Source organism: Leopardus geoffroyi, chromosome B2 (genome assembly GCF_018350155.1).
Source record: "Leopardus geoffroyi isolate Oge1 chromosome B2, O.geoffroyi_Oge1_pat1.0, whole genome shotgun sequence".
NCBI classification, from domain to species: Eukaryota; Metazoa; Chordata; class Mammalia; order Carnivora; family Felidae; genus Leopardus; species Leopardus geoffroyi.
Genome location: NC_059332.1, coordinates 117135155 through 117154376, shown reverse-complemented (window position 1 = coordinate 117154376; position 19222 = coordinate 117135155). Strand labels below are relative to the sequence as shown.

The 19222-nt window shown below is 42.3% G+C and overlaps 1 protein-coding gene and 1 non-coding gene across 8 annotated transcripts in view; both read left to right on the top strand.

The window, feature by feature from the left end:
- Positions 1–19222, top strand: part of ARHGAP18 (Rho GTPase activating protein 18) — a 194931-nt gene that overhangs the window by 105838 nt on the left and 69871 nt on the right. The window contains exon 1 of one of the 7 annotated variants that reach the window (XM_045499542.1): positions 9381–10382. The exons of the other annotated variants lie outside the window; for them this stretch is intronic. The gene's annotated coding sequence lies outside the window, so the exon portion shown is untranslated. Of the gene's footprint in view, positions 1–9380; positions 10383–19222 lie in introns of those variants that run through there. 7 annotated transcript variants of the gene reach the window in all.
- TRNAQ-CUG lies at positions 13253–13325 on the top strand. The gene has a single exon. It is a non-coding gene; the product is annotated as a tRNA-Gln (tRNA).

Here is a 19222-nt window from a genome sequence, read left to right as displayed (position 1 = left end):
CGATGATTGCAGAGGGCAGGGGTGAAAAATCTGAGCCAGGAGCAGGAGAAAGAAAGAGGGGAGGGGAAGAAGTGTGTGTGTGTGTGTGTGTGTGTGTGTTGATTATGAGACTTGTTTCTGAAACCAGCTGTGTCATTGTCAGTAACCTGCTGTGAGTGTAATCACTTATCCTCGCAGGGCCTCTGTGTGCTAAAAGGCAAAATGAGGGTGAACAGAGTTGAACTGTGTCTGTACTTCTCAGTGGGGGCGGTATTGCCCTCTAAAGGGCATTTTGGAAATTTGTGGGGCTGTTTTATGGCATCTCATTCATTGTTTGCAGGGCAGGCTGCACTTGTGTGGGACATCCTACAGTTCCACGACAGTCCTGCCAAACTAAGAATTGTCTGGGGTCCTTCACGACTTTAGAATGACCCATTTGGCATTCCTGTAGAATGTCCTGTGAAAATGTTTCCTTTCTGCTTATCTTAATTCAGGGTTTTAATTCCATGCACTACCGATCCCTGCGACCTCTTATTTTGTATTTTCTTATGAGGAATGTTTTCTGATCTTGGTTTTTTTCCCCAAATCTAAACTCATTCTTTATATGTAGATATTAGCAGTTGATACTTCCTTATGTGTTTTAGTATGCAAACATCCACATACTGAAATGCATAATATTTTGAATTATTTTCCTGAATATTATGATATGTGTATGCCTATAAACACATATCTTATTAAAATGATATAGAGATAAATGATCAGAATTTCACTTCAGCATGGTAAAGGTGGAGATGATAAAATATATGTTCTCTTCATAGCAAGTGTGTTAAGGTCAAGAACCACTTAACCAGAGAATCTTCAAGGTTTCTAACTTCTGACATCTCTTAAAATACTGCAGCTCTGTGAATGTTATTGTTTGAAGAGGTAAGTTTTCTATACTGGGAAATGTTGAAAACTGACTGCATCAGGATGGGAATTGAGTGGAAAGCAGCCACTCCTTGTGAATCCAGGAAGGCCTGAAGAGGCTGAGATCTATCTGGAGGGGAAACACATGATGGGTCCTTGGGGAGAGCATGTTTCCTGCTGATGTAGGCAGATGGGGTGAGAGGGAGAAGAGTGTGGGTTTGGCAGCCCATGGAGGAGGAGAGCAGAGTGGGGACGGCATTAAAAACTAGGAGTTACGACTTCACACTCATTTTTTTTTTTTTTTTATCTGCGTCTGGATGATTCTCCTTTTGATATGAAGTAGGTAGTTTAAGAAGTTTTTCAAATAATTTAGCTACCCGCCAATGTGTATCCCTTTCTTCTGGAAGTTTATTTTTTATACATTTATGACAGGGTACCATCAGTCATCATTAGCGTGAAGGTCCTCTACCAGAGTGCAGGAAGAAAGTTACCCATGATACGCGATTTTCCTTTCTGTTTCAATAAGCCCACTCTTGCCACTTGAGTTTTAAATTGGAGACTTTCTCTATCTTCTGCTTGTAAGTTGGTATAATATATTAAAGAAAACCTAAAATATTAAAACTACAAGTGACTATAGATACCTGCCATAAGAAAAAGTATAAATGTCAAAATAATGAAACATCCTTTAAAATACAGTGTGGGATTTTCTTAGGTTTATTTACTTTTTATTTTATTTTTATTTTATCTTTTTATTAAATTTTTTTTTAATATTTATTTTTGAGAGAGAACATGAACATGAGCAGGGGAGGGGCAGAGAGAGAGAGGGAGACACAGAATCTGAAGCAGGCTGTAGGCCCTGAGCTATCAGCAAAGAGCCCAGCATAGGGCTCGAACTCAAAAACTGCGAGATCATGACCTGAGCCAAAGTCAGATGCCTTAACTGACAGAGCCATCCAGGTGCCCCTTAATTTATTTTTTAAAGTTTGATTCCAGTATCATTAACCTGTGTTGTTATATTATTCTCAGGTGTGCAATATAGTGATTCAGGAATGCTTTATATTACTCGTTGCTCATCAAGATAAGTGTGCTCTTAACCCCCTTCACATATTTCGTCCACACTCCAACCGCCCCCCCCAAGCCCCTCCCCTCCTCTTCTCTGGTAACCATTAGTTCTCTGTAGTTAAGAGTCTGGGGTTTTGTTTTGTTTTGTTTTGTTTTTTTTGGTTTGTCTTTTTCCCCCTTTTGTTTCTTAAATTCCACATATGCGTGAAATCATATAGTAATTTATCCTTCTCTGATGGCGTATTTTGCTTAGTATTATACTTTTTTTGCTTGCAATTCTCCTTGTTGTTGCAAATGGCAGGATTTTGTTCTTATGGCTGAATCATATTCCTAAATGTATATATATATATATATATATATATATATATATATATATATATATATACACACACACACACACATGTACATATATATACATGTATACATATATGCATATATATACATATATACACACATGCATATATACGTATATATGCACATATACATATATACATACATGTACACATACCACATCTTTATCCATTTATCTACCAATGGAAACTTGGGCTGCTTCCATAGTTTGGCTATTATAAATAATGCTGCAGTAAACATAGGAGTACATATATCCTTTGGAGTTAGTGTTCTCTTATTCTATGGATCCATACCCAGTGGCCCAATGCTGGATTGTAGTGGATTTAAGGAGATTCTAACAAAAACCGTTTCAGTCCAGAAAAAGTTGTTTTATGTAAGCATAAGTGCTTGAGAAAAATTGGACAAAGTTTGAAAGGATGGATAGATTTAAAATCAAATGAAAAGGAAGCAATTGTTAATATAACTTCTGTTTGCATTGTGTAATGGGGCTGGGGCCCCAAAATTATGGTGAGATATTGCATACACTGAGCATAGCTTTTATAACATTGCTCACTCTAGAAAATTGAGTTAAATTGAAAACACAAAGTAAAAAAAATAAAACAGTAAATTGCCTATAATGCCAGTGACTGAAGATAGTTATATTAACATTTTGGTGCATATTATTTAATCACTTTTTTTTTCTGTTTCTCTTTACAAAAAGAGCTGGTTAAATGTAAAGCACTGTGGATGGCGTACTAAGTTCACAAAGGAGAGTAAGGCACTGACTCTGCTCTCTAGGAGCAGACGACTTTAACCATAGATAGCCCCTCTCGTGATGGCTTTATTTCTCTGGACTTGAGATGCTCACACTATTGTTTCCTTTTTGAATCGTGACCTTGGTTTATTGGGTATCTATTCTGTGGTATTTGGCCCTTTGCAAATTTTATTTCCAGTCCTCATAAGCCATGCACAATAGATATTTTTCTTTTTTCTTTTCTCAAAATTAAAAAAAAAAAAAAAGATGTTTATTTTGAGAGAGAGTGTGCGCGCGAGTGAGGGAGATGCAGAGAGGGAGCGCGAATTCCAAGCAAGCTCTGCACTCCATCCCACAACCCTGAGATCCTGACCTGAGCCTAATAGAGTTGGGGGTTTAACCCACTGAGCCACCCAGGCTCCCCGGTGGGTATTTTTATTTAATTTTACAAATAAGGAAAGAGATGCTCCAAGAAGTTAGACAGTTTGCCCAAGGCACTCTATGCAGTGAGTGACAGTGTTGTTGGGACTGAAGCCTGCACCTGTCCCTGTAGGACCAGACTGTCAGGACAGGGATCCCGTCAGGATCTGGGATTGTATCATACACTCATGGTGGACGTCAGGGAAAGCAAGGAGGGTGTGGAACAGGATGGGGACTGTGCAGATGAGGCGCTTGGGGAAGGGAATGTGCCTGGGTCAGACGGGCTCGGCAAGTGCTTTTGGACAGAGTAGGGTCTTTGAAGGCAGAAGTAGGTGGAGTCCAGATGGGGAAAAAAGCAGGGCAGGGCTCCCAGGGTCTTGAACAGCAGACCAAAGGGTCTGGAGACTGAATGAGCCAGATGGCTCCTGTACTGACTTGTTCTCTGAGTTTACAAAGAGAATTTGGAGATGCTGAGACTTGTTGAAACTAAAATGTTTTTACGTATTTTTTTGGTGACTGTTTGGAGAAACCAATGTTTTGAGGGTGAATGGTTGAGAATACTACACTGATACTGCACACATGATCTATCATGCAGTGATGACTTTGTTCAGTAACAAAAGGTTGTTCTGAAATAAATGATGGCTCAAAGCAGTGGGTTGCTACAATGTGCTGGCTGGAAAAAGCCAGCCCCTACCTCTAGAAAGGGGCTATTTGAATGAAGAAAAATGAAGCAATACCAAATAAACTTGTTATATAATTTCAAAAGGGTAGTAGGTGGTGACTAGGGGCCTTTAAATGTCTGTGGTATCTATAAGTTGCAACCTTGCTCGAATTCCCGTGGGGGGGTGGGGGTTGAAAGACTGAGGGAGAAGAGAAATGGAAACTGTTCTTAGCCTCTTTCCTCATTTTCTGTTTGTCCTTCTTTTTGATAGATGTGCATGTCCTTTTTTCCCCTTGATGAAAAGGATACCAACGATGCTTCTCTTGCTTTTCCATTGTTCCATTGTCTCCCCACCCTTCTGGCTTCTTGTTTTTCAACTCTTTTGAGCACACATATTTCAGGATGCCTGGTAACCTTCCTCCTCTTGGCCGGGAGCCCAGTCAGACATTATCAGCCTCCAGTCCTTGGCCAGGAGCCTGCTGGGAACCACGGAGGTTCTTGTCAGTTTCTCTTTGCCCTTCACGTATATATTGCCTTCTGCTTGGCAGATCCTGACCTGAGGATAATAGCCAATACTGTGCAAGCCACTCTGGATCTCAATAAATGTTTCCTGAATGAGTTTATTACTCACTGGGAGAAGGGAACCCTTTCATGGCAAGACTTCCTCTTTAGGTATCTGTGGATCCAAATATATATACTTTTTTTCTGTAGGCTCCTGGTTGATGCCTGACTCAGTATAGTAGGTTTTGGTTATTTTAAGTTTGTAAGTGCTCTGTGCAGAAGGCATTTATAAAAGACATAGGGTCCATCTGGCTTAAGGGCCAAATAGGGGTTGTAGTTCAATTTTATTTAGCCCTGTAAAGTATTAAGAGATGTCACAGTTCTGAAGATGTCACCATGATTTTTGCAAACATTGAACAATAGTGCCCACAAGATGGGGATGTTATTCCATGGGAAGGAAAGAAAAAAAATTGTTTTTTCTTGGTAAAATTGGGGCAATGTGGGATTCCCCACTTTTTTTAGAGTGGGAAGATAGTGGTTTTTTAAAATCTGAAAATGAGTAAAAATTATTTTATAAAATGATTACAATTTGTGAGTGCTTCAATATTTTGTGAAATTGACTGACTCTGATTACTTTCTCCATTCTATATGGGAGTTTGAATCTATTGTTCTTAAGAATATTTGTATATGAATTGGGTATTTGACCCTCAATATAAAAACTATGCTTCATCTCAAAATTTGTTTTAAGTTTATTTCTTTTGAGAGAGAGAGAGAGAGAGAGAGGGAGAGAGAGAGCAAGTGCATGCACGTAAGCCAGGGTAGGGGCAGAGAGAGGAGAGAAGAGAGAGAATCCCAGGGAGGCTCCACGCTCTCAGCACAGAGCCCGATGTAGGGCTCGAACTCATGAGCCTGGAGATCATGACCTGAGCTGAAGGCAGATGCTTAACCAGCTGAGACACCCAGGGGCCCCGTTCACCCCAGATTTAAGGGAGGAGGTATTAAGCATGGCAACGAACAGGAAATAGACTTCTAACAGGTATGGGAGAAAATGATGGTGTTCCCTGTCAACAAGGAGTTATAACCTCATTTGTGTGTTGAGATATACACACACGAAATGACTAGTGAACCAGCTAGTGTTATTTATAACCACATGTACATTTGTTTCTAATCTCTACCTTGTGTATTCCCGAAAGGATTTGTGTCTGTTTATATATGAGTATTTATAGCCAGGGTGTAAATCAGTTTATAATGAGGTACCTTGTAAGAGAATTAGCTGGGGGAGGGAAGAAGCAGGTACCGAAATCAGGTTGGAAGGCTTCCCAGAGCAGTGAGCCTCCGGGATGGGATTGAAACGCATGGGGAGTGCAGGGGGCTTTCTTAGGGAGAGAAGAAGCATGAGCAAACCAGTGGATGCTCAAAAGGGGGTTCAGTGAGAATATAATAGCGGGGTGTGACTTGAACACCTGGCATTCTTTTGGCTTCTCAACATTAGAGCATCCATTCTGATTTGGGGAATTCCTTTCTGAGCTTTGCTGGGAAGCTGGGCTCTCCTGTCACTAAAAAATAGGACAGGGTCTCATGCAGCAGGCACTGCTGGTGTGAGCTGCATCGCCTCCTGTTCCACACTGTCCCTTGGCCACTCCGTGGCCACTGAGGCATTGTTCATGTCTGCTGGACAATCTGAGAGCCCTTTCCCGTAGGGTTTTCATAAAATTCTCTTCTACTTAGAGTTGATGTCTGTAACTTGCAATCAAAAACTCCAATAGAAATAAATACACGTTATTGAGCCCTGTTCTTTTTTTTTTTTTTTTAATTTTTTTTTCAATGTTTATTTATTTTTGGGACAGAGAGAGACAGAGCATGAACAGGGGAGGGTCAGAGAGAGAGGGAGACACAGAATCGGAAACAGGCTCCAGGCTCTGAGCCATCAACCCAGAGCCTGATGCGGGGCTCGAACTCACGGACCGTGAGATCGTGACCTGGCTGAAGTCGGATGCTTAACCGACTGCGCCACCCAGGCGCCCCTTTTGAGCCCTGTTCTTGAAGCCAAGAAAGTTTTGTGCATTTTGTGGACATAAGCTCATTTGACTCTCACTCTGACTCTGTGAAGAGGTAGTGTTTGCTGTTGGGCCTCAATCCACAGGTGAAAAGAAATTGGGATTCAGGGAGGCTAAGTCGCGTGCCCAAGGTCATACAGGTAGCAAACAGCTGGGATGTGGTCCAGGCTTTTCTGATAAGGAGACTGTGATCTTAACCTCTACACTCCACCACCTACCCTCCAAGGAGAGCAGATCATAAATATTCACTACCTGTATGTATTTGGGAATGTACTTTATTATGAAAGGATTTTTCTGAAAACACAGTTGAGGAACGATTTGGCTCTTTTATTTGGCTATCGTAAAGTAGGATTTAATAGATTGTCATTGGTTAAACATGGAATTAGAAGTGAGACTTTCTCACCCTTGGCCTGCTTTGCTTTAATATGTTTGGCGCTGATACAAAGGCAGACAGCAGATCCTGAAGACTATGCCTTTTTTAGAGGGGGAAGAAATGGGGGAGGAAAGGAGCTTATCATTGCTCTGTCAGGAGTTCTGCTTGTCACCTTGTTAAATTTCAATAACTCCTGGGTATTTTGTCTGGAACAACCTGTCCCCAAATACCATCACAGCTAAACCTCCCCTACCCCTGACTCCATTCAGGTCTCTGCTCAGGCATCTCATCAGAGAGGTCTTCTATTCCTGTCTCTTCCCGTTGGATTCGACCTCTCCTCCCCTTCCCTCTTAACCCGCTTAATTTATTTGTATAGCATTTCCCACCACCTGACAGGTTATAAATATTGTTTCTTTTCTGTTTCCTTACTACTAGAATGTAAGCTTTGTGAAGCATGGACTTTGTTTTCTTCTCTGTGGAATTTTCAGCTCTCAGAAGGCTCCTACTACATAGTTGATGATCAATAAATCATTTTGAGTGAATGAACAAATGGGAGGAGATTGAGGTTCTGAGAATTTAGATAACTTGCCTGAGATATCATGGAAAATGATGGAATCAGGTATTAAACTGTAGGTGACCCTTAAAATCTCTCATGTTCCCCGCTCCCCCCCCTTCCCCTTTACTGATGTCCCTCTGTCTGGGAAAATTCATACATTTGTACACGATTAGAGTAAAGACATCTCTCCCAGGATTTTTTTAGTTGGGGGGAGGGGAGTCTTAAGTAGTCAGTCCAACTTTCCTATTTTACAAATGAGGAAATAACCATGATTCATTGAGGTTAGGTGACTTGATCAAAGCAATACTGCTCTTTACTGATGGAGGAAGGACCAGAATCACGATAACCAATCTCCCAGTTCATCTCCACCTGACCCTGTTGGATTCACTTTCTTGTTGATAGAATGAATGAACCCTATTTTGATGCAGAATTCATACATCAGTCATCAGTGATGGCTTTGAAAGAGTGGAGTCATGTTATATCAGTGCCTTAATATTAATGCAGTAAAGCAGAGGCCGAAAATCAGATGCCCACAGGGACCAGCAGATAGCATAACATTCAGGGTGGGAACATGGGTGGGAACTATGGCAAGGGGGCAGGATATCCCTTGATCAAAGGGGCCAGCCCCACAGCACCCGATGCCCTGCCCAGAGAAACACGTTACAAGAGAGAGATGTAGTGAACGAATCTAAAAATGTTCGAAACACCCTGCTGACCAAACAGAATATTTCTGCCAGCTAGCTAGAGCCTGAAGCCTCCCAGTTTGTGATTGCTGAAGTTTTAGCATTAAGAGCTTTTTTTCTTTCCAAAGGAGTAAGTTTCAATAAGCGGGAATACGTTGGAGAATATGTGAAGTGGTTAGTTGTTCTTTAGACCAGCCAAAGGATCAGTGGGTTGGGCTGTCAAAGTTCACAGAGGGAAAATAAGTATCAATAAAAGGGTATTTATTGCCTCTCTTTATTGCCCTGGTGATAAAGTTGAAGAGTAATGTGTTTTCTCTGTCATAATACCATCTGTCCTAATGGAAGGCACTTGGTTATGCTATTTACTGACTGAGGATCAGGAAGCCTTCTTAGAGTTTGGCACAGCTATTAACTACCTGTATGTAATCGGGCAAATCACCCAGTTTTTCTCTGCTCTGCCATATTCATGTTTGGAAACTTAAGGGCTGGATTTCATGCAGGGCCTAGGAAAGAAAGGATGCAGAGGATTTCATGCAGAAGTTCAACTAGGTTCTTTATCTCTGTCTCTTTAAAAACAAAACAAAACAAGAAACCTGTGTTAGGGGTTGGATTGTTTGAACGTATCATCTGTGTCTTTAAGCACATCGATAATTACAGTAGATTTGCTACTGTTCCTCTCATGTGCCATCTGTGAAACTCAGAGAGTTGAGAATTATTTGACCTAGTGATCTCTAGGGTCATTCCAGCTCCAAATTCCACTCGGTTTGAATTACCATTTTTGAGGACAGATTTCAAAGGCTTTTATCACATAGAGACTAAGAGCCCAAGAACATGGGTCCTGGGACCACATGGCTTGGAGTGCATCCTGGCTTTCTTGGTCACGTTGATTTATTTCTCTGAGTTTCACTTTCCTCATCTATAAAATGGGAACAATCATAGTGCCCCCTCATAGTCTTACCGTTGTGATCACTGTTCCTGGCAAATTATCCAACACTGCTTTTCTTCTTCTAATGGAGCGACTGCAATGCGGATAGTGAAAATTTAATTAACATTTACCTTTAAAATACAGCATGAGAATTTTCTCCCTTTCCTTCGCAGATTTGGGCCTTTTCAGTTTCTTTTTAGGAAGTGAGTGTGTTGGAATTGAAAGTTGGCAGGGTTAGTGTGCCACTGGTACTTAAATGGTCCCAACTGATGAAGGTGCCAGCGGTCAAGACCAGTGGATCTTCTATAAACATGGATGTCCGTTGTAGGTGTGCTGATGTTAACTAAAGAGCTACCTTTTGGCTATGTGCCTGGGTAGGTGTGCCTGTGTGAACCCTTGCACCGTGAAACAAAAGGCTCTACATGTGGATTTGGTATTACCTGAAGGAGACCATCTGATGCAATTCGACTGTGGAGAGAAGAGTTTACTATATGAGAAGATGCTCGGGTGGCCTTCCTGTACGAACGTGAAGGACGTTTGCCCTGGAAGAACACAACACCTCTTCAGATCCATACTGGAACATAATTTAAAGCAAGAGGATGACAATAGATAAATTCCTCCCACTTCAAAGGGAAGAGTCTGGTGCACATGGAGTGTTTGTTCCGAGGATCCGAGAAGCAGGCGTTGTGCCCTCCTGGGCCCTTCAGGCTGGGCTGCTGTTGCCACTTGAAAGAGTAGCCTGTCCTTGTCTGCCACACTTTCATCTTCTGCCACGTTTGTATCCATGGGCACTGTCACCCACGTGAAGGCACAGCTTGCTATTCCCGGCTTGGCTTCTGTGACCTGCAGTAAAGCCAAATTAAAAAAACAAAAAAAAATTTTTTTAAGGCTTTGACATAGGATGGTAATTGCATGCAGTGGCTTTTAATCATTTTGGCATTCACAAGAAGCATTCAGGGGGGGCCGAGGCCTCAGGGAGCAGCAGCTCGCACGGGTCTTGGGAGGAGCTCTTGGTTGCAAGGCCTTGGCATTCTGGGTGTGTGTGTGGCAACACCAGGCAGCAACGTCAGTGTCACCTGGGCAACAGAGGACACAGAAGACAGCTTGGTGGACTAGAAATCAGCTCTGCCCAGCTGTTGGAATCTGCACAAAACTTCAGGAAAGTTGTTTTCTGGGTAAGATGGTGGGATGAGGTAGTTGGGATGGGCTGAGGGTGGGGAACGGAACATTCTTCACACTGGTGTCAGGGAGTGTTTGGAGGCAACAAATGAGTTTCACCTTCCCACCAGTTTAAACCGTAGGCAGGTCACAGGTGGAGATCTCCTGAGAGGAGAATGTCTTGTTCTCAAGCCCGCTCATTTTCCAGCCGAGGGGACAGGCCTGGCCTGGTGTGGTGGGGCCTGGGGAGGCCAGCCTGGCTTCCCAGCCTCCTGAGTGTCTGACCTCACTCTGGTTACCTCTGCCTCGGCAGGCAATCATGGCCCCAGAGTTTCTATTTGATTCTGCCTCCACTCACATCAGATGTATTGGTGAACAAATTTGTTCAACATTTTAGAATACTAGGGGACATTAATATGACTTTTGCTTAATCATAAGTAGTTCTTCATAGCTTTAGTGGGGATTCACCATTGTGGTTCTTTCATTATTTTTAAAGGTTTTGTTTCCTTTTTCTTCTTCGTGAAGGTTCAGTTTTTATTAAATGGCCTTAAGAGAGAACCATGTTTGCCTTTATGATTATTTTAATTCCGAACATGTGACCTCCTCAGCCCGCAGCTTCTTTTATCCTATTTAAAGTGGTCTGCTTTCTGTAAGCTCTCTTTCACCCCTGTCGTTTTAAGTCGCGTATACCGTGCTGACTTCTAAAATCAAACTCCCTTCGGTCAGTGGTCAACACCTCTTTCGTGAGCTCCTGATCTATGTTTTCAGATGTTCCTGCAGTTCTTGTCTAACTCGATTGTGCACAGACATCACCTGGGCATTTGGCTGAACTGCAGGTTGGGATTCAGCAAGTCTGGAGCGGGGTCTGAAATTCCGCCTTCCTGAGAAGCTTGATGCTGGTGCTGCTGGCTCAGGGAACATGCTTTGTACCCAAAGGGCATGAACGTATGGAGGCAAAGACAGGTGAATCTCCTAGAAGATGGGGGTCGCCCAAGGGTCTCTAAGATATTTCAGATTTAGTATGTCCAAACGGAACTGCTCACATTCTCTGTCAAGCCTGCCCTTTGCCCTGTAATCCCTCTGCCGGTGAGTGTCAACCTTCCACCTGCCTATCGAAGAACAAACGATGCAGTTATCTTGGTTTCTTCTGTTTCCGTCATCCACTTTATATAACTTGGGAGTCTGTTTGGGGGAGAGCTTCCCAACTTTTTCCTTTCACTTCTGTTTCTACCCATGCCTTCTGGATTCAGGTCCTTACCGTCTCTCAGGGATCCCCTGACTCTAGAGCATCATGGCACCCGGCTGTCTCTGTAGTGTACTTATTTATTTTTTAAATTTATTTTTGAGAGAGAGAAAGCGTGAGGGAGAGACAGAGACGGAGGGGGAGGGAAGGATCCGAAGTGAGTTCTGCACTGACAACAAAGAGCCTGATGCGGGGCTCGAACTCAAGAACCGCGAGATCATGACCTGAGCTGAAGTCGGATGCTCGACCAACTGAGCCACCCAGGTGCCCGTCTCTGTAGTTTAGTTCTTAAACTTCATTTCCTACTGATTTGGTAGTGACATTTGCTTATTTAGACACCTTCCACTATTGCATTCCACGTGTCTCAATACGGCAAGCAAGGTCCAGCACAATTTGGCTGTGCCCTTTTTGCTTCCCCTCCCCCAACGCCTAACACGCCACCCCCACCTCCAACTGGTTGCACCTCCCTGGAAGTCAGTGCAGTCTGTCCACATCCGTCTACTCCATTTCCCAAGTTCACTTCTATTGCTTTGTTCATATGGTTGCCACTGCCTTGAATGCCTTTCTTGTCATCATCTGGCTTGCAGAGTACCATGTAGCCTTTAAGATCCAGCTCCCGGGGCGCCTCGGTGGCGCAGTCGGTTAAGCGTCCGACTTCAGCCAGGTCACGATCTCGCGGTCCGTGAGTTCGAGCCCCGCGTCAGGCTCTGGGCTGATGGCTCAGAGCCTGGAGCCTGTTTCTGATTCTGTGTCTCCCTCTCTCTCTGCCCCTCCCCCGTTCATGCTCTGTCTCTCTCTGTCCCAAAAATAAATAAACGTTGAAAAAAAAAAATTAAAAAAAAAAAGATCCAGCTCCCATCACTTTCCTGTGAAGCCTTTACCAAGTCACCAACCTGGAGCTTGTGACTTCCCCAATCTGTGCTTCCATAGCACTTTCAGTCGTTTCGCAGTTCCCATTGCTGGAGTCTTTGTTGCCTGCTAAATTTGAGATCTGCCTTTCTGAAATACGTCTGAATTCTATAGGTTCGCATAGCGTGGAGTAAAGTAGTTTTTCACTAAATTTTTTCTAAGTCCAGGACAAGGTGAATATTCTGTAGACAAACAGGCACTAGCATGTTGGAAGTAGGAGGGAGTGACGTGATTTGTATACATTGAGCTGTACAAAGAGGACCTGCCTACTGCCTCATTCATTCAGTAGCTGCCCTGTCAGTAAGGTAGCCACCAGCCACCCTAGACTACTGAGCACTTGAAATGTGGTGAGTCCAAGGATGAATGCAAAATGGAAGTTACGGGATTTTAAAGACTTAGAATGAAAAAAGAGTAAAAGGTCTCATGAATAATTTTAATATTGATTACCTGTTGTGGTGATAATATTTTGGGTATATTAGGTTAAATAAAGTATACTATTACACTTACCTTGTTCTTTTTACTTTTCTAATGGGGCCTCTAGAAAATCTTAAAATACTTTTGTGGCTTGCCTTTTATTTCAGTTGGATAGCAATGTTGTCGTATTCAAAATAATACAGAAAGGTTTCCTACCACCCTCCAATTGTGCTTTCTAAGATTCAGACAAGTATTTAATGTTTAGGGGCAGGTTTTCAATCATTACGAGTTATTTAGTTAAAAATAAAATCACTTAGGGGCACCTGGCTGGCTCAGTTGGTAGAGCATGTGACTCTGGATCTTGGGGTCGTGAGTTCAAGCCCCACATTGGGCATAGAACTTACTTTAAAAAAAATAAAATCATTTATTTGAAAATACTACCACTAAATTCACATTTTCAAGTTGTAGTCTTTCAAGAGTGTTTTGTTTTTTGTTTTTTTGTGGGTTTTTTTTTTTTTGATTCTTTACTGAACCACCAAACTAAATCTTAGGGACTTTACTATAATTCATCTATATATTAATGTCACCTATCCATAAAAACTCAAAATGCTAACTTTTTTTTTAAACCCATTGTCCATGGAGTGATGAGAAATGGAAAGTGATAAATTCTATTATACAATTTGCAATCCATGTCTTCAACTCTACTGCCTGCATAGTTTCTCACTACTCAGCTGGATCAAAATCATATACATTGCCTACCATCATTAAACCCTTCTGCCTAATTAATTTTTCAGTGTTTAAAGCTTAAGGATTCTATACAAGATTTTTTAAAACTTGAGATGCCTAAGGCAGTTGTTTTTCTAATTTTCTGTAGTCATTAAGTTTATTTCAAGAGAGAGAGAAGGAGGGAAAGAGTTTCAAGCAGGCTCTGTGCTGAAGCGTGGGGCCCTTCATAGGACTTAATCCCATGAACATGAAATCATGACCTGAGCTGAAATCGAGAGTTGGATGCTCGCCAACTGAGCCACCCGGGCACCCCCCTCCAGTGCTTTTAAAAAACAAACAAAAAAATAATGTTTTATTTTTGAGAGGGAGAGAGAGTGAGAGCGTGAGCAGGGGAGGGGCAGAGAGAGGGGGAGGCAGGGAATCCGAAGCAGGCTCCAGGCTCTGAGCTCTCGGCACAGAGCTTGACGTGGCGCTTGAAACCACGAACTATGAGATCGTGACCTGAGCTGAAGTTGGACGCTTAACCGACTGAGCCACCCAGGTGCCCTAGCACATTTTTAAAAAATGTTTTATTTTTGAGAGGGAGGGAGGGAGGGAGAGAAGGTCAGGCAGAGAGACACAGAGTCTGAAGCAGGCTCCAGGCTCTGAACTGTCAGCACAGGGCCCAATGACATGGGCTCGAATTCGCAAACCGTGAGATCGTGACCTAAGCCGAAGTTGGACACTTAACCAGCTGAGCCATCCAGTCACCCCTGCCTCCAGTGCATCCTTAGGTGGGTCCCAAATTAAATCAAGTGAAGCTGCTATGGTTGAGGGGTAAGTGGGGCACCAAGAAATCCCCCACCACCGTAGTTTCCCCTTCTTTGGAAAATGAAACACTAAGTCAAAGTGGCAGGTTCCGTTAAAGCATTATATGTGAAAAATCAGTGCGAACAGATTAGGGTTATATAATTTTTAAAATTGGAAGAGACTTGAGGTGTTCTTATTCATATTGTAGAGTGAATTATCTGTCATGTTTACACAAAGAACAACAGAGCTGGAGATCCCAACTTCTGTCTTCCAGTAGAATCTTCTTTACCAAACCACCCTGTGATAATAACCTGAGAAATACTCTTTCTTGGGACATTAATATGGCCTAGGAGTGATGACAGCACTTCAGGGGAGAGTTAAGAACCTGTTGGATGGACATAAGGCGAAGGGGTGTGTGTGTGTGTGTGTGTGTGTGTGTGTGTGTGTGTGTGTGTGTGTAGAGAGGGAGATATGTATATATATGTGTATCTCTCTTCACACACTCACACATGCACACTACGATTCATGGAGCCGTAGCCCAAAGCAAGGGTTGGGTGAATGCTTAGGAGGTAGCCAATGAATGTGTTCCTCTTCTCTACTCTCTTCATAGCTTATTGCAATTCACTGATTAGGGTTTAAAATGGCACAATGAATTATGCAAAAGCTGTTTCTGCAGGAGGGGCTGTCTTGCAGCCTAATGCAGCACAGATGGAAGATCTTCCTTTAATCATTGTTCTCACAATACTTGGAAGCTTTTTGAGGAATAAGCAGTCAGAAGTGGAAGTGAATGGCCTTCAACAGTAAATGAATTCCTTCTGCAGAGAGGAACTGAAATGTATTTATGATGCAGATGGTTGCCCTGTGTTTGAATGCTCATCCTTGTCATCTGATATTCATGCTTAGAAGCAGAATGTGTCCTGAAATACTTGGGTTTTAGATGGTTCCACTGGAGAAATTACTTCTGCTCAGGCTGGCCCAACATGTATTATTATTTCTCTTCAAAAATGGTTGCGAGTATTTAAATGCCAATTTGCTCCAATCATGAAAATATGCAAATTACCTTTCTCTCTCTCTCTCTCTCTCTCTCTCTGATCCTTAGTTACTACTAAAGAGACTGAATTAGTTAGCATTCCCTTACTTTTATTAGCATAATATTAATGCAAATGATCAGCAAGGCTTTTTCAAAAAGAAAGCAGAACCATGGAAAGCAATTAATAACAGTGCTCACTTGCCTCAGTGAGGAAGGAAAAAACATTTATGATTAGGTTTCTAACTTTGGTATCTATGCCAAGGACCACCCACATGAGCCTAAAAAGGTTCTTGTTTCTAAAATCAACATCAGCTCGGAGGTGTCAGCTGCAGGGCAAAAGCCAACTGAAAAAGGCCCAAAGGGAAAATTTCAGAAGGTGATATGCAGTTACCTGTGGGTAGTTCATGATGACTCAGGTGCTCTTAAGCATGTGTGCTATATGGTATATTTCTAAGCCATTGCTTTGTAAACTATAGGCGGAAAAAGTAAAGGAATGATACTCATTGGCCACTTCAGTGTATACAGTAAAGGACTGAAAACCATTCCCAACAAAGGGGTTAATATAAAGAGGACACTGATTAATTCTTTATTTGCTCAGAGGAAATGGGCTTACATTAGAGGGAAGTAAAGTTGAATCAAATAACAGGAAGACATGGTTGGCTCTGGGGAGAACTTTATAAAATTAGAATGAGGTATAGCAAGAGACTGGAATCTCCCTGCTTACCTACTCTTACTGTGCTGCAAATGTTTCTTACGGTTTCTGGCGTCTGTGTTGGCCTTTGTTTAACTGGAAGTGAGCTCTGCGACACCTCCTTGCCGAACCACTCATAGCATGAGGCCAGTGCTGCCTTGTATTGTTCGTTTTCTGTAGGCCTTACCTCCGCTGTTAGAAGGGATCAGAGGTGAAGTCCTATGTTTCTTTAGACAGCAATATATATAGTGCCTTGCAGTTAATGAAGAGTATTTGTTGAATGGATGTGTGGATCACAGCGTTGTGATCTGTTTATTGTTAAGCAAGGCCCAAGCTCTGGAGCATCGCTCCACCAAAACGGTGGAGTATAGTGCACCCGGGTGGCTCAGTCCGTCGACCGTCCGACTTGGGCTCAGGTCATGATATCATGGTTTGTGAGTTCAAGCCCTGCGTTGGGCTCTGTGCCGACAGCTCGGAGCCTGCAGCCTGCTTTGGATTCTGTTGTCTCCAGCCATCTCTACCCCTCCCCCGCATTCCCTCCCTCTTTCTCTCCCTCTCTCTCTCCAAAATAAACATTAAAAAATATTAAAAACAAAACATTGAAGTATTGACTTCATGTCACTTCCACTTTTTTTTTTAAGTTATCTGCTCTACTACTTGAAATGGAAAATAGACTTCATTATGTGGATTAATTTCATTATTGTCACAATCACAGTTATTTTTAAAAATAAAACTTAAAATACAGAACTCTGATACTGACTGACATCTGTAATGAAGGAAGACCAATGAATAAATGTAGGCATTGTTGTTCAGTGAGACTTTTTATTCATAAAGTTATTGGATGAAGAAATTCACATTCTTGTATGAGAGTGGTTGGCATATGCTCAGAGTTTTGCAAGTATTTCTTATAAAAGTTATGCATGTTATTTTATAAACCCTGCTTCAGCAAATAACTGGAGTCTTTTATGAGGTGGGAACCCTTAATAGTTGGCCCTCCAACATCTGAATTAAAAAAAAATGAAAAGGAAACAAAGAACAGAAAACAGTTCCCAGTCTTGGATCTTTACTGTAAAGTATCTGACCACATAGGTCTTTCCGAAGACTTACCCTGGCAAGATAGGAAGGGAAGTTAATCTTTGATGCCATCATTCATCCTGATGGTTTTGGTGTATGCCGAACAAATACTGCTTTCTGCCCTAGTGGGCACAACACCCTCTTAATCCTTTCATATCCTCCTCGTAGAGCTTACTCATACTCTGTCGTGGTCTCTGGAGGCTCTGTTCTGCGTTCAGTAGCCCATTGGCTAATCTCTTCCACAGTGTTAGCTTCGTGAGACCATAGTTCTTTCTTGTACCTCTCTTTTCTGGCGGGAGTATCATTGGCACCAGACCTGGCTGGGATGTGAGGTCCTGGGAGCCTTGGCCAGGGCAGAACGCAGAGCTCATGGAGGTGATCCAGGCAGGTGACCTTTTGGGAAAAAATAGAAATCAATCAGTCTGGGCTGTTTCTTTGTAGGGAATGTGCAGAAAGGAGAACCCAAGTCTAGAGCAATGGGGAAAGTAGAGGAGAGCGAGAGGGACGGCAATGGAAGAGTAGAGGTGGCAGTCCTTGAGCTGAACATCGATTTAGTATCAACTTTCTACAGAGTGCCAATAGCCTTGGTCGTGGCTAGGGAAGGAACTCTCAAGGGCATTAACTTGTGAACTTCTTGGTCTGTTTCAGATTCCCACAGGGAATGGCATTGGGGACCCAGATGCCATATTGCTTTCAGTTAAGTGGGAATTTGGCTGCTCTGCGTATGCAACAAGTGAGCAGTAGGCTAGCATAAGCCTGGTGATGAGTGGGAGACTCAGGATTCTTCTTAAGACAGGAATTAAACTAGGGCAGGTTCATATTCTTCCAGTTTGGCAGATTTAATCTTCCCAGAATTTTATGTGCCTGTGGGTGGCATTTACCAGAGCTCAGTGTGCCCGCAATACTGCTAGATGATGTGGTAATGCTAATGAATAGCTTTAGTTATGTTTTCTTACTAAATTAGTTTTTTCTTTACCTCCTGCATTTCCTCTGCTCAGCCCCTGAAGGTTCCATAAAACCCTTACCCATCATCCCTCATGGTCACATTAGGTCTCACTGCCCCCTGCACCCTGTTCCTGAATTCTAAACAGAGCTCAGTGGCTTTTACTGAAAACATTTATTTTCGTGGGATTTTTGTTTTCTTTTGTTTTCCTTCCAATGTTAGACTTAAAGTACCCACTCCAAGCAGTATTTAACGATTAGAAATGGTCTTTAGTCGCCCATGTTATTTCTCGTGTATCTTTCAGGCTACCTGCACTCCCGTGTCTTGGGTTGGGTCAGCTGAGATTTTAAAGCATACTAAGACAAAAGGAGCCTTAGATAATCTCATTTAAAGAGGAAAAAATGGCCCTGTAATATTCACATATCCTACTTTGTAACTGATTGCCGAAGACATGTGGTGAAAACATGGATGAATTGTTTCTGAGCTCGGCTAAATTATTTGATTAGGTGGAAATTATCCCCCCCCCCCCCCAATCTACTCAGCAGAGCTGACTTTTAGCACCTGGCTTATAAAAATACTTCCTGGCCTTCAGTATTACAGGTGGAAAATTATGGTATTTGAGGGTCATTTGGAGCTATCCATAAAATTCTACTTTGTAGCCTAAGTGAAGCAGATTTCTTTTTTCTTAGCCAAGTAGTTGTCATTTTGTTGCTACTGTTTTCAGTTGTTTTATTAATATTCTTCAGTATTATTTTGAAATAATGTGTAAATATCCTCTGCCTATTTATGTAGCATCAACACAGGTATCTTTTCCCTTTTAATATTTTCTTCCAATGTTTGTCGGCTTTCTTTTGCTGGCTGGTGAAGGCTGGTTTTCTACTTCTACAGCCCCACTGAGATGATTTCTCCATCTTATTTCAATAAATAGTCCCAAAGAAGAGTTTAATAATAATGCCCACATCTCTTCCAGAATATGCCCATGTCTTTGTCTTTAGTTATTATCAAAAGGTTTTTTTTTTCCGACTATGCCTTGTGTCC